General features: G+C 45.8%; 1 protein-coding gene across 1 annotated transcript in view; it reads right to left on the bottom strand.

Moving 5' to 3' along the window:
- LOC126524652 (uncharacterized) overlaps positions 1-809 on the bottom strand; it is a 30,842-nt gene extending 30,033 nt beyond the window's left edge. Inside the window, exon 1 of the mRNA XM_050172954.3 lies at positions 675-809. The gene's annotated coding sequence lies outside the window, so the exon portion shown is untranslated. The remainder of the gene's footprint in view (positions 1-674) is intronic.
- Positions 810-12,572: the final 11,763 nt, after the last annotated feature.

Here is a 12,572-nt window from a genome sequence, read left to right as displayed (position 1 = left end):
TTGCTTGTTTTTTTTTTACCCGCACAGCTGGAGCCACTGCGCATATGCGGAGGCGAGCGCTTTCTAGAGATGGCGCATGGAACTCTGCTGTGATTGCTTGGCCTGTTCAGCAAGAGAACAGTCAGGCTACAGCCACGGTCGCGAAACCCGGCCGTGTTTGCAAAGAAAAGCTTGGATTTTAAAAATAAATCGATGATATTGATACACGACTCAGTTGTATATGACACGTAAGTTGTCAGTTCCTAGAATTACTCTTTGTTAATTGTTTGTTTATAAGTGTACAGATTGTTTACACCCCCCACCCATCAGGAAATTACTTTATTACTACTGCCTTCAGTGAAAAAAAAATAATGCAAGCCTATAAAATTGCAAACACAAAAGTTTTGAATCCATATACGTCAATAAATGCTATTCGTTTAATATCATTTTTTATTCGAATTTTGCCACGAACATGTTGAAATCATCCGTGCACATCCTAAACCATAAATGCAAAGGAAACTGAGGGAAAAAATAATCTTACACGTGATTGGCAACAACAGGAGATCTTAACGTCAATGTGTAATACTATTAAAATTTGGTCTAAATAAACCTTCAGAATCACTATCAGTACTTGCGACTGAATGTCGAAGACATAGGGGACTCTTATTCCAACAAATAACACAGCAATTACTTACCGTATAATGCACCAAGCGTTACAGACACCAAGACGATGTCCTTCGTAAATGCCGACGCAGTCAAGCCGACGGATGCGACAAAACCGCTCAATATGGCTATCCTGGCGACAGAAATTCTCCGCTGTAGAGCTCCCACCAGAAGCCCTGAAACAAGGTAAGGGAGGGCAAAGACCTTACCTTAAAGAATGCGTATAAAATCGTTTCGACAGACTTTTTCGCTTTCGCACGCCGAAGCCACTAGTCAGCACTGGTACAGCGCTTTGTGATGTGTCGCAAATTTGCCTGTCACGGCGTGACAGTGACAACACCCCCATATCAGCCTTGCCAGACACGGTGCTCACAAATATTGTTGTCGTAGTGCACATGTTTAGTTAAGTGGTCACTATCCCTTATTTGACAATTTATTAGTTGGTTCGGCAAGTATAACAAAGCTACAGTATAGGCAACGTTATTTTCCTGCCATCACAAAAGCGCTTCCTTTATAGCATTCATTTTTTTTTCATTTACCAACTAGAAGAATTGAACAGCAAACAACAATTAGGTTCCTTAATCTGGATATGTTCTGTGAAGCGCAGGTTTCGTAAAGCGGATCGCAAAATGCTCTTCTTCCCGCTTTGGACGCTTTCCGGTTCACGAACATGTTTGCGCAGTTCGTTATTTTTTCCATACATCTATTGCCAATTACAAATGGAAAAAACCAGTAGTCTCCATATACAACGCCACAAATTTGAAGCTTGAGTAAGATCATTGGCCTGAGGTTTATCATTTAACAGCGCCCTTCCGAACGCACTCGATGCACCAATGCAGTGTTCAATATGTGAAAGCGTGAGCCTATAGGCGATTGTCGTTTCGGTAAAAAATTTAAGGTAGTGCGCAATGAAAACCACCCAACAAGCTTAGGGTAGAATTAATGTGTAGTTTTACTGTGGCTATGACATCAATGGTACCGTTACAGCTGTGACATTGTTATATGCGCTGAAACTACTTCCGAGAAGTATTGTGCCCAAGAAAGTTGCTTATATCGTATATACTCGTATTTCGCTGATTCCGCCTCTTTCTTAAGTTTAATACACCAATATTCGGCCGATTAATACATACTTATTGCCTTGGTTGAGACTAAATTCGTGCTAACAACTTTTTCAAGTTTTTGAATGTGTTCGGAGATAAGATTTTCAATTTAGCATTCGCTTTATGCCGCATTTTTTTACTGAAAACAATTAAACTGACTATTTCAAGCCAGCAAACACGCGTTCAATGTATTTTACCAAGTACGTTTCGAATACGCGTTCCGCAACCGAGATATAATAACAACTGCAAACAAATACTTCTACCGAAGACTCCCAGCGAAGCACACCGCCCTAACTCCAAGAAAATAGGTCATTGAAGTTTTAGGCAAGGAATACCAGCACTACAGTTAGGTATTGAATCCATCTACGACAGTATACATTGCCTTGTTCTCGGTTCGAATAGTAAGTCAGAAATTTTTAAGAACGAGTCGATCAGTCGATCTTTATAGCTTTCTTTCAATGTCGGACGCATGCTGGTGTGGTGTTCTGCCAACAAAAATATTTTCCGCTAAGGTCAAATTTCTAGTCACAGTATTCGTCGCACTTTCTTTCTCTTGTAGACTAATTTCATTATTCATATCCTCTCGACTTCTTTGTCTACTACTTAGACTTCATCGTCAACGTCAATATTGCGAAGAAGTTTAGTATATCAGGAACATTGTGCTTCGAAATGTTCGCAGCAAAATACTGGGCATGAGTTTTGTAAAATTCTTGCTCCGTCACAATGTCCTTAACATTCAACATAGTGGTGGCCCCAAAACGTGAGCATGCGAAGTAGGAACATGCGAGCATCCTAGGTGGACAGCAGTCATCAGGAAAAGCACAGTGACTGACGTGAAGCAGAGAAAGAGAAATTATGTGATTCACTCGTATTCTTGATGATATTTCCAGCTTCTGGTATTTTTCGTGTTGTGTCAACTAGCCTTGGACTGTTTTGTACTGCTGCAAAGTGCAGGCATGTTTGCGAGCTCCATTTGTTTATGTCTTGAATCTATAAGTGGTAACGCCAATGAAGGGGAATTGTTTTCCGTATATGGCATACTTGTGCGAACTTTCCTAAACATTATTCTCTTCCAAACTGCCGTATTTAAGACCCAATAAAATTGTCTTGCCGCTTTATCCACAGCTCGGAATTGTACAGAAACTTCTGCAAACTGATGAACGTCGGTGTTTTCGTAATATTGTTCTTTATCACCGCCGCATATCGAACACGCTTACCTTTAAGTTCTCATTTGACTTTTGATTATAGAAGGCCGGACGGGGCGAGATCTGTGGAGTAGAGGGGAGCAAAGAGAGTTGCATAGCGTGACTTCCTCCTCCCATATCATTGCGTACTCAATAGTACTCATCACGTGGGGGGGTGGAAGAGTTGTCCCGATGCTCCCCTGTTTTGTAAAGATGTTATGCAGATAGCGTTATTTCCTTCGAACTGCCTCCCTCAACCACTAGGGAAATTCAATAAAAAAAGAGGGTTCTCTTCTAATCTTCCGGTTCAAATAGGAACTGAAGAATATATTGGACATAAAAAATCCTGCATTAGATGAAAAAAAAACATGACACACACACTTTGCTCTTTGACCTCGGCCATCGCTAAAATCGACGCATACGGCACCAGAGGCTCAGAAACAAAGCAATGGAGTGTGCAGACACTGTATTTCACCAAGACGACGCTTGTGCGACTGATGCGCATGAAAGTGTAGTACGCGTGATTAGAGGGTCGCGTCGTTCTTTACTATTCCACGGAAGGAAAAAAATGCTCGTTAGCCTTTGTTTCCACCTCGTATAGAATACAAAAGGCGGCACTGCACAGTGATGGAAGCTTTAGCGATCCATATAACTTGCCAGAAAGGTGCACCGCAACGAATAATGCATTTTGTGGCCACGATGCACGAGCACGGCTCACGCCATAGTCCTGCACGATGAAGACGAACACCAGGCCCATGTAGGATGATGGCATGCAGACCAGGAGGGTCATTAGCGCTGACAGAACCGGGACGCTCCAGCAGGTGTCCACAGGCACATCGCGCTGGCCGACAACCCCCGACATCATCACTTGTGCTTCCGGAAGCGTAAACCTGAGAGCGAAAGCGCAAAATCGCCATATATACATGGAGACCTAAATCCTCACATAACAGTTAATAACGAAAGGAAAGGGCATTAACCGAGGGGCCAATTTTTTATTAGTCATATTGTGAGAAGCCTACAAAGACTGACACCAAGGACAGCACAGGGGAAATTACTTGTGCTTAGTGAATTAAATAAACAAACGATAAATTAACAGAAATGAGAGTGGATGAAAAAGCAACTTGGCGCAGGGGGGGGGGGGGGGGGGCGGAACGATCCCACAATCTCGTGTGACACCTGCTACAGAAAGGATGTTCCACATTCACCGCCAAGGTCTGTGACTGGTGGTGCCGGCTAACACTACCAGGGCTCTCCTTGGAAACATAAATACCCAAGAAAGTGGATGGGGAAATGGCGCCGCGGTAGCTCAATTGGTAGAACATCACACAGGAAATGCGAAGGACCGTTCGCATTTGTGGGACCGTTGTGGGACCGTTCCCCACCTGCGGCAATTTTTTTTTTCATCCACTTTCATTTCCAGTAATTTATCGTTTCTTTATTTCATTTATTAGGCACAAATACTTTCCCTGTGTTGTCCTAGGTGTCAGTTTTGTTGGTTTCTTATAATACACATGACAGCTAGTGTTTCCATGCAATATTTTATTTAATTTGGATTTTAAGTAATCATTATTAGGTGAGGTATTGCATCACCGTGTTAAGGTTGTGTATTTTCACTTTCTCACTAAAAGCAACAGTTTCACCTTTACACAGTTCAGAAAATTTAGAAGTTGCTCTGGCAGATTCATCAATGTATGGTTTTAAATACTGTAACATGCGGCATCTACATACTTTCTAAAACACATCTTTTCTCAGTAGTCGTTTCGATAGTATGGAGCCCAAAAACAATATGCTCCTAAAAAAGTTTGTGTTTCTGAAGCCATTCCCACTCAAAACTGGAAGAGGAACAGTGCAGGACCTCCTGCCAGACAACATAAGAGTAATTAAAATCGTCGCTATAAACTAAAGTAGTGGAAAACTCTATTGTTTTGCTTAAATAAATATACCATTTAAAATCCAACATTCAAAAATTATCACGCTTCTCAATTACCACTCATACATGAGGTTTCTCTTTGAAGATGAGTTATGTGATAAGCATGTGGCCGTTTTAATTTTCAAGCTCTTTGATTTCCTTCTTTAAGTATACCTACTACAACCAATGTGTTCCTGTTTTTGTCTGCGATGCCCATTCCCACACTATTCACGATATTGTGAACAGTGGCGAAATCCTTCTTAACCTAGTACGAAAACTGTATACAAAAATGTTGGTGCATTTTGGCGAAACGTACAATTATTGTTCCAAGCCTAGTTTTTCAGGTAACCAGCATCAACTGGTGCGGCGGGCCCGGGATACGGCAAGAGCCGCATGAGCCCTGGACTGAGGGAACTCCCCGCACAATCGGAAAGACACCTGCTTGTCCTTTCGTTATTTTTCAAATAAATGTTTCTCCTCCTCCTCCTCCTTCAGGTTATCGCAGCTCTTTACTGTATATTTCCAGCAATATTTACGCTTCACCGAAGTACCATGATTGTGAAAAGTGGCTAAAATGCTCCGCTGTGCAAACTAGGTGATTTAGAGCTACATTTAAAATAGAGACGACTTCCCTCAACAGCATACACACAAAAAAGGTTTAATACATTATTGACAAGCATGTCCAGTTAGCTTATGACATGACACAAACAACGTTTCTATTTCTTCGGCACTGTTTCCGTTGAGCAACCCGTAGTGTTACGAAGCTCATTGAATTTGCTTGTGATATTACTCACATTAGGAATAGAAGTCATTTTCATTTTAAGTTTATTAAACATTGATTGGCATTAAAGATAAGCCACATCTCAAGTGTTAGATTGGAAGTTTAATTTAGTACATCTACAAATTAATTTATATTTATTCCATCAAATCAGCTGTTAATAATGTTAAGGGACATCCATGCTAAAACCAAATACGATACTGAACTTTTATTAGTAAGTGCAGCAAAACGGACGTAATACCAGGCCCCCTTAAACAGACCCCATAACTCGGTTTTCTTGTTTGAATGTCGTTGCACAGTGCGTAAGGAGTTATACGTAATTATTATTTTCTCAAAATAACTGTCATGGTCTAGACACACTGAATGTCTTGGTAAAAAGCACTAGAAAATTTACATTACATGCGCCGAATGCTGTCAATGTCCCATTGCGACAGAGACTGTCATTTCATAAAAGATTAGGTCGCCCCGTTCAAGTATAGGCCTGAGTACATTGGGGCCCCGGCAGTCATTGTTAAGTAATCTTGCAAACTAAAAAAAAAAGTTTCATATGGTATAAACACAAACACACCCTTTTTCCAATATTAACACTGCAATCACTTCACCGCCAAGCGCTGCAATTCGGGCGTCATACAGTTATTCTGAAATCGCTTAATCCAATCACAAGCTCCGTCCAAGACGTTTGGTATAGCGATATTGAAATTGCTGTTCAAAGATGTGCTCGTATTTCTCATGCTCTGATCATGATTCCCTCTCCTAGCGTAAATAATTTACATCATATGCAGTTTTTTTTTTTTACCACGTGCACAATGTTTATAAAACTCGCTTCCCCGGCTACTCTTGCATTGCGGTTCAAAGGATATCCATGCGGCATAAAGAAATAGCTGTTATTCTAGGCTTGCCTTAATTGATTTTTACTTGACTGCACACAAACACATTTCCTTTTCTTTTTAGTGCCCTCTCGTATTTCGCCTGTTTACTTCCCATTTGAATTTATTGTTTTGTGCGCTCAATGAATATCTTTTTTGGGATGCAAAAATATACATAGTTTGCAATGTGGTAGTATCATAAGCGGCCAAACCAGCATTCGAAGGAAACGAAGAACGATGTGGATGGGAACGTCAGTTGCGGGATAGCATCCAACAGCTCCGTCACCAAAGAAAAAATGAGGAGAATACTCAGCGCTTGCTGCTTCTAGTACCACAATTGAAGTTATCATTTTACCGCCTTTTTCTAGTATTCGGTGTGCGCCTTGTGTATGACGGGTTGCTTTGTTTCTGGAATCATCTAAACGAAATGCATAGAGCATTCATGTCACAAAAATATTACAATTTATCCGGGTACAAATCCGTAGCAAGACGGTGGCGGCACGCCAATCAGGAATACTGTAACGCTTAAACGTTTTGATTGACTAAAAACATTTAAAGCCTAACACACGTCTTTACCGTAGGGTCTTGACCTGATGAAGTGATATTGCGAAAACACTAGCGCGGTAGTGAAAGCTGATTGTTCCTCGCCTTCGGGAAATGTGAAAGTACTTGATGTGAGCTAGCATAGGACAAAATGAGCAAAGCCCCCTCACGAAAAAAATAAAAGCAGTGCACCTCTTTCTTAAACGGCTTCTCTTTGGAAAGTAAGCACCTCGGACTTGATTGTGTGTCGTGAGACTCTTATCAATAAAACAAGCAAGAAGCATAGGTGCGCCATGGGAACGACGGTCATAAGTGCCACCTTGGAGGTGAGAAATCGTGCACGTGTGCGTTGGTTCGGGCCGTAATGATGTGTGTGTGTGTGTGAACGAGAAAGAAGGAAACCGAGGGACCCTATTTTTATTAGGTGTATCATTTTGGCGTCTGTAATGATCTATGATGGCATCTATGATATATATATATATATATATATATATATATATATATATATATATATATATATATATATATATATATATATATATATATATACATACATACATATATATTCAGAACCAATCAAATCATAGTCTCTCTCGTCATCTTTTAATAATCTCATGCTCACTTAACTTGCGGTAACCAGCACCAGTGCTTTCTGCGTACGTGTGTCCTTGCGAAAGCAAAGGAACAAACAAAATCACGCGCACTTGTCACCTCATGAGAGCGCCCGCGAACGTAGTGCAACGACATAGCAAATGGCATTTTCCAACGTACTCCAAATTATGCCACTCGAACGTTCAGCCTCGCATATGCCTCCGGAATATTTCCGGCAGTCGTAAAGTTGCCAGTGCAGTGTTCCCAACTCTGAGCGCGCGCAGGCACGCGAATTAATGCTGCGTCATTCATTACGGCCACCACGAGACTAGCTACGTCCCGAGAGTGCGTCTTCGCAATACTGGACGATATAGAAAAAACTTTTTATCGCGTGCTTAACCAGTGTCCGTCATTAGTCCCCAAACGGACAGTAGAATTCTTCCCGTTGGAAAAGGAATGCATACGGCAGGCAATGGGATTCCTCCCACGTGGAAGAGAATGCATACCGTATACGGTTAAAAATGCGAGCGCAGCAAATGCTCTAGCGTCTACTCACAGGCCGTCGTTCGAGGCTGTCTAGCGGCCGCTTCTACGCCAAGAGCGATGTCAGATGCGTACCTGTGGCGGGAATGCAGGGGCGGATAACTGCGAGGTTGTCAGATTGCTCTTTCTTCTTTGTACCTCAGCTACTGGCAGACAATACGTAAAACAACGAACAGAAAAAAAAAAGAGCGGACGCTTTAACAGCCATGTCACACTCACCGGATTGACGCGAGCGAATGTCACAATCAGAAAGCTGCCAGTTTAAGCCTTGCTGTAGCAGGCGACCACAGGTGAAAGCGCTCTAAATGAAGTTGTCAAGGGCAAGGTTCGCTCCTGCACTATGCGACAAGCTCGAGAGCGTTTACTCGCAACCGTCGCTCTCTTCCTAAAACAAGAAGCGAAACGGTGCCATAAATCTACTCGGGAATTTCTCAAGAGAAGTGATTTTGTCCAGGGAATACAAGGATGTAGGGAGGTAAGCAAAGAAGAGCAGTAAGTGCAAAAAGACCCTTTTTAAATTACAAGATATCTGCAGGAGTCGCAACCGAATCGGGTCTTTATGAAAAAAAATATTGATTTGAAACATGTTTGCACGCTATGAGATAAAAATGGCGACTGTAGGAATGGCAAAGAGGTATGCTGTCTTTTATGTCGGATTACTCGAATTGCCAGCTAAAGTAGTCTTCTTTATAGGAATACGCAAAACTAAGGCGTGTTCTCAAGGTATACCATGATATCCACATGACAGGGTCCGTTCAAAAATTTAGTTTCATGCGCCGCTGTGTCAGGCAATAAAAATAACGTCCCACGCTAAGCACTATAAGCGAGAGTTATTACGGTGCGAAATGAGCTTATGCGATGTTGAGTTGTGTTGTATCGCACTCGGCTATATGCATCCGGGAATTGAGCTTGCTCCTTCCCGACAGGAGGAAGAAGAAGCCGAACAGTATGATCGTGCTCACATTGGCTTCTGCTTTTTCAAAGTTTTCGGCCGGAAATTTCCTTCCGACGCCCGCGATTGGTGACTCAGAAGACGTCTAAAGCAAAGAGGACCACGCCGATACCATTTTTCACCACTGGGTGGACTTTTAATCGGTTTATCGCCACTTTACACTTCAACCACGCCGGAGAGGGCTCGGCCTACTCACCCTATGCCTAACCCCAACGAAGGGCACGCCGCTTGCGGAACCTGTTTCATGCACGGGCGACGCTGGTCGAAGCTACTAGAAATGGAAGTCACTGTGGAGGGGGAGGACCTTCACCCCGACCTCGTTTCCAAAGATTTAGGATGGCAGCAAGCGGTTTCTAAGCACTCTGAAAACACGGTGAAACTGCCCTCGCTAACATTAAAGGACCTCTTGGCGCTCAGCCGAACATGGACGTGGCCCTGCATGGTGGAAACCGTGCAGCGCAGCTCAACGGAAAGCTACTCAAGGCAGGACGAATGCCCCGCTTTCCCAAAGAAGAGGCCAAAGTCTTCGTAAGGCCCAGAGGAGGGCTCAACATCTCCAGGATGGGGGCCCCAGTGATGGCCACTGCCCTAGTACGTGCGGCTGGGATCGCAGAGTGAAGCAGAAGAGGACACCATATGTCCCAATTGGCAACAGAACATCATTGTGTTCAGCGCACCCAACAGGGAGAACGCTACCCTGTACGTGAGAACGAAGGCCATCGATCTATATGGCAAGCTATACGAGATCAGCGCCTACGAAGCGGCACCGTACAACACGTGCAAAGGTGTTATCCGCGGCATCCCCATTGCAGATAGCCCCGCGGAGGTGCAGCGCCGCCTCATCAATAGCAAGAACCCGCTAGCCCTCGAGGCTAACCGCATCAAGGACATGGGCACGGTGATTGTGCCTTTGATGGACTCAGGGTGCCGCATTTTGTCAAGTATGGTCCTACCCTTGTTAGATGCACCCTATATCGCAAGCAAGTGAACACGTGTTACCAATGTGGCACGCTGGGGCATCGTGCGGATGTATGCCCAACGCCGGAAGTCAAGGCATGTCGACAATGTGGAGCCCTTCTACCGGAGGGAGGACATCGCTGTACGCCAAAATGCAAACTGTGTGAAGGCGCGCACGCAACGGCGGACCGCCAGTGCAAGCAAAGATATCAGGTACCATACATGGTACGACGCAGAAGGTGGGAGAAGGCGGTGGCCTTGAGTGGCGCCGAGGCATCACACGCCCACCCGAGGTCCCCATACCATCGAGGTCGCGCCACGGCGGAGAACCAGCGGGTCCGGCCCACCGGAGCCGAGGGCCAGCCACCATCGCGGGAACGCTCCTGATCCAGGGGGCGCACCAAATCCAGGCGGCGTTCCAAGTCCAGTGGGCGCTCCAGTTACCGAGGCCGATCCCGCAGCAGATCCCTGCCGAGAGGGCGCTCCCAGTCCAGGGGGCACTCGACTTCCGGACGAAAAGAGGGACGAGCCGTGTGCAGTTCCTGGAAGACCAGCACCGAGGAGGCAGGCCGACGACAACCGGCACAACATGGGCCGACTGCTTGAATACAACTGGCCCCAACAAGGTCACCGGGGGCGCGACAACGACGCATGTGAGCAATGACAGGCTGGCTAAGCTAGAAATCGAAAACGAACATATGCGATCCGTGATACAAAACCTCGTGAGAGAAGTAGAGGAACTTAGGAGGAGCAATACGGCTAGGATGACGGTCGAGCCTAACTCAGCCACGACCGATTAGTAACGACGCAGATGATGATATCAACAGCGAGTGGCCCACCAAACGCAGGGCTCTCAACGGCGAACAAGAATCGACGGCGGCCGGGCGCGCTCGCTCCGAAATCCGCGAGATGCAAAGTGCGCTCAGTGACAGTGTCAAGGAGCTAACGGAGTAGGTAGCCGGCATACAATCCAATAGTGCTCGTCTGGAAACAACTGTAGCCAACCTACACACTAACATGAACAGTCTCCAAACCAACATGGCGACTATGTCAGAAAGATGTAACCAACGCTGCATAAAGATTGAGGAGTTCCTAGAAATGTGGTGGCCCCTGCACTAGGACCCCGAGCGACTAGCTTCTCCGGGGTGGCGACCAGTGAACCAACGGACCGAGTAATGCCAGGCAGTCACGCCATCCTGCATAGAACTCCTCATAATGGCAGAACCCACTAGCAACCTCATAGTATGGCACTGGAACTGTCGAGGACTGGGAGGCAATGCGCACACGCTACAGCAATACCTCAGCACACACGAAATGAAACCTAGCATGATCCTGCTACAGGAGATGCTCACATTAAAATCCAGGGCTATCGCAACCTGGCCAAGCATTCCGACCGTAGGGGGGTGGCCATTCTGGTACGGAGCAAGCTCACTTTCTTACCGCACGACATCCACATGTCGTCTAGTAGCATCGAATATCTGATGGTAGAGATAGCAGGCAAAGGGAAACGTATCAAGCCACGTTCATCCTCAACGCATACAGCAGCCCAAAATAGCACAGGCAGAGGTTTCGGACTCTCCTAACCAAGGCCACGCACCTGGCAGGTGGTAACCCCCTGCTCGTGGCAGGAGGCTTTAATGCCCCGCATCCGACGTGGGCATACGTGCAGAGTACACCTAAGGGCAAACATTTATGGGAAGAAAGCATCGAGGCAGGCCTCGAGCTCATAACCGACCCGACACAACCAACAAGACGGGGAACTTCCACCAGCAGGGACACCACGCCCGACCTCACCTTCACAAAGAACGTTACTCGAGCGTCGTGGTCTAACACAGGGGTGGATCTGGGCAGCGACCACTACATCAGTGATGACAGTAGACTCGCACAGGACCGAAGAAAAGATATTCAAGCTAGTGGACTGGGACAAGTTCAGAGAGCTGAGGACCGGTAGGTCCGCGGAGGACGCGAACGCACCCGTACACGGGTGGATGACGCAACTCCAGATGGTTCTCGTGGCAACAATACGAACGGTCACCACCGACCGGGAAACTGAGAAGGTGGACAGTATGCTCGCGCACATGCTAGAAGCCAAGCAATCGTTACTTCAAAGATGGAAAGGGCAACGCCTGAACCGTCGGCTGCGGAAGAAGATTGCGGAGCTAAACCGGAGCATCGAACAGCACCACACTAGCTATGCAGCAATGGGACGAGATCTGCAACATGATTGACGGGCAGGTACGCAGAGGGGGCTCCAGGAACCTTCTAAAACACCTCTTGTACTGGCGAACACCAAGACCTCGTGGAGGGACGCGATGAGGAAGCTGCTATACTAGGCATGCAAGACCGAAACACCGGATCTGCTCGTAGCAAGACTGACGGCCAAGTGCCTCCGTGGCGGATGCGGCAACTACCGAGGACGCGACCTCCCAATACTCACGTCGACCTGACGCGGAGCTTGATGCCGACTTCACCACGGAAGAGGTCATACAAGCGCTCAGAGTTCTCAA

This window comes from Dermacentor andersoni, chromosome 3 (assembly GCF_023375885.2).
Source record: "Dermacentor andersoni chromosome 3, qqDerAnde1_hic_scaffold, whole genome shotgun sequence".
Classification (NCBI taxonomy): Eukaryota; Metazoa; Arthropoda; class Arachnida; order Ixodida; family Ixodidae; genus Dermacentor; species Dermacentor andersoni.
The sequence above is the reverse complement of the archived record's forward strand: the minus strand, read 5'-3'. Positions and strand labels throughout refer to the sequence as shown.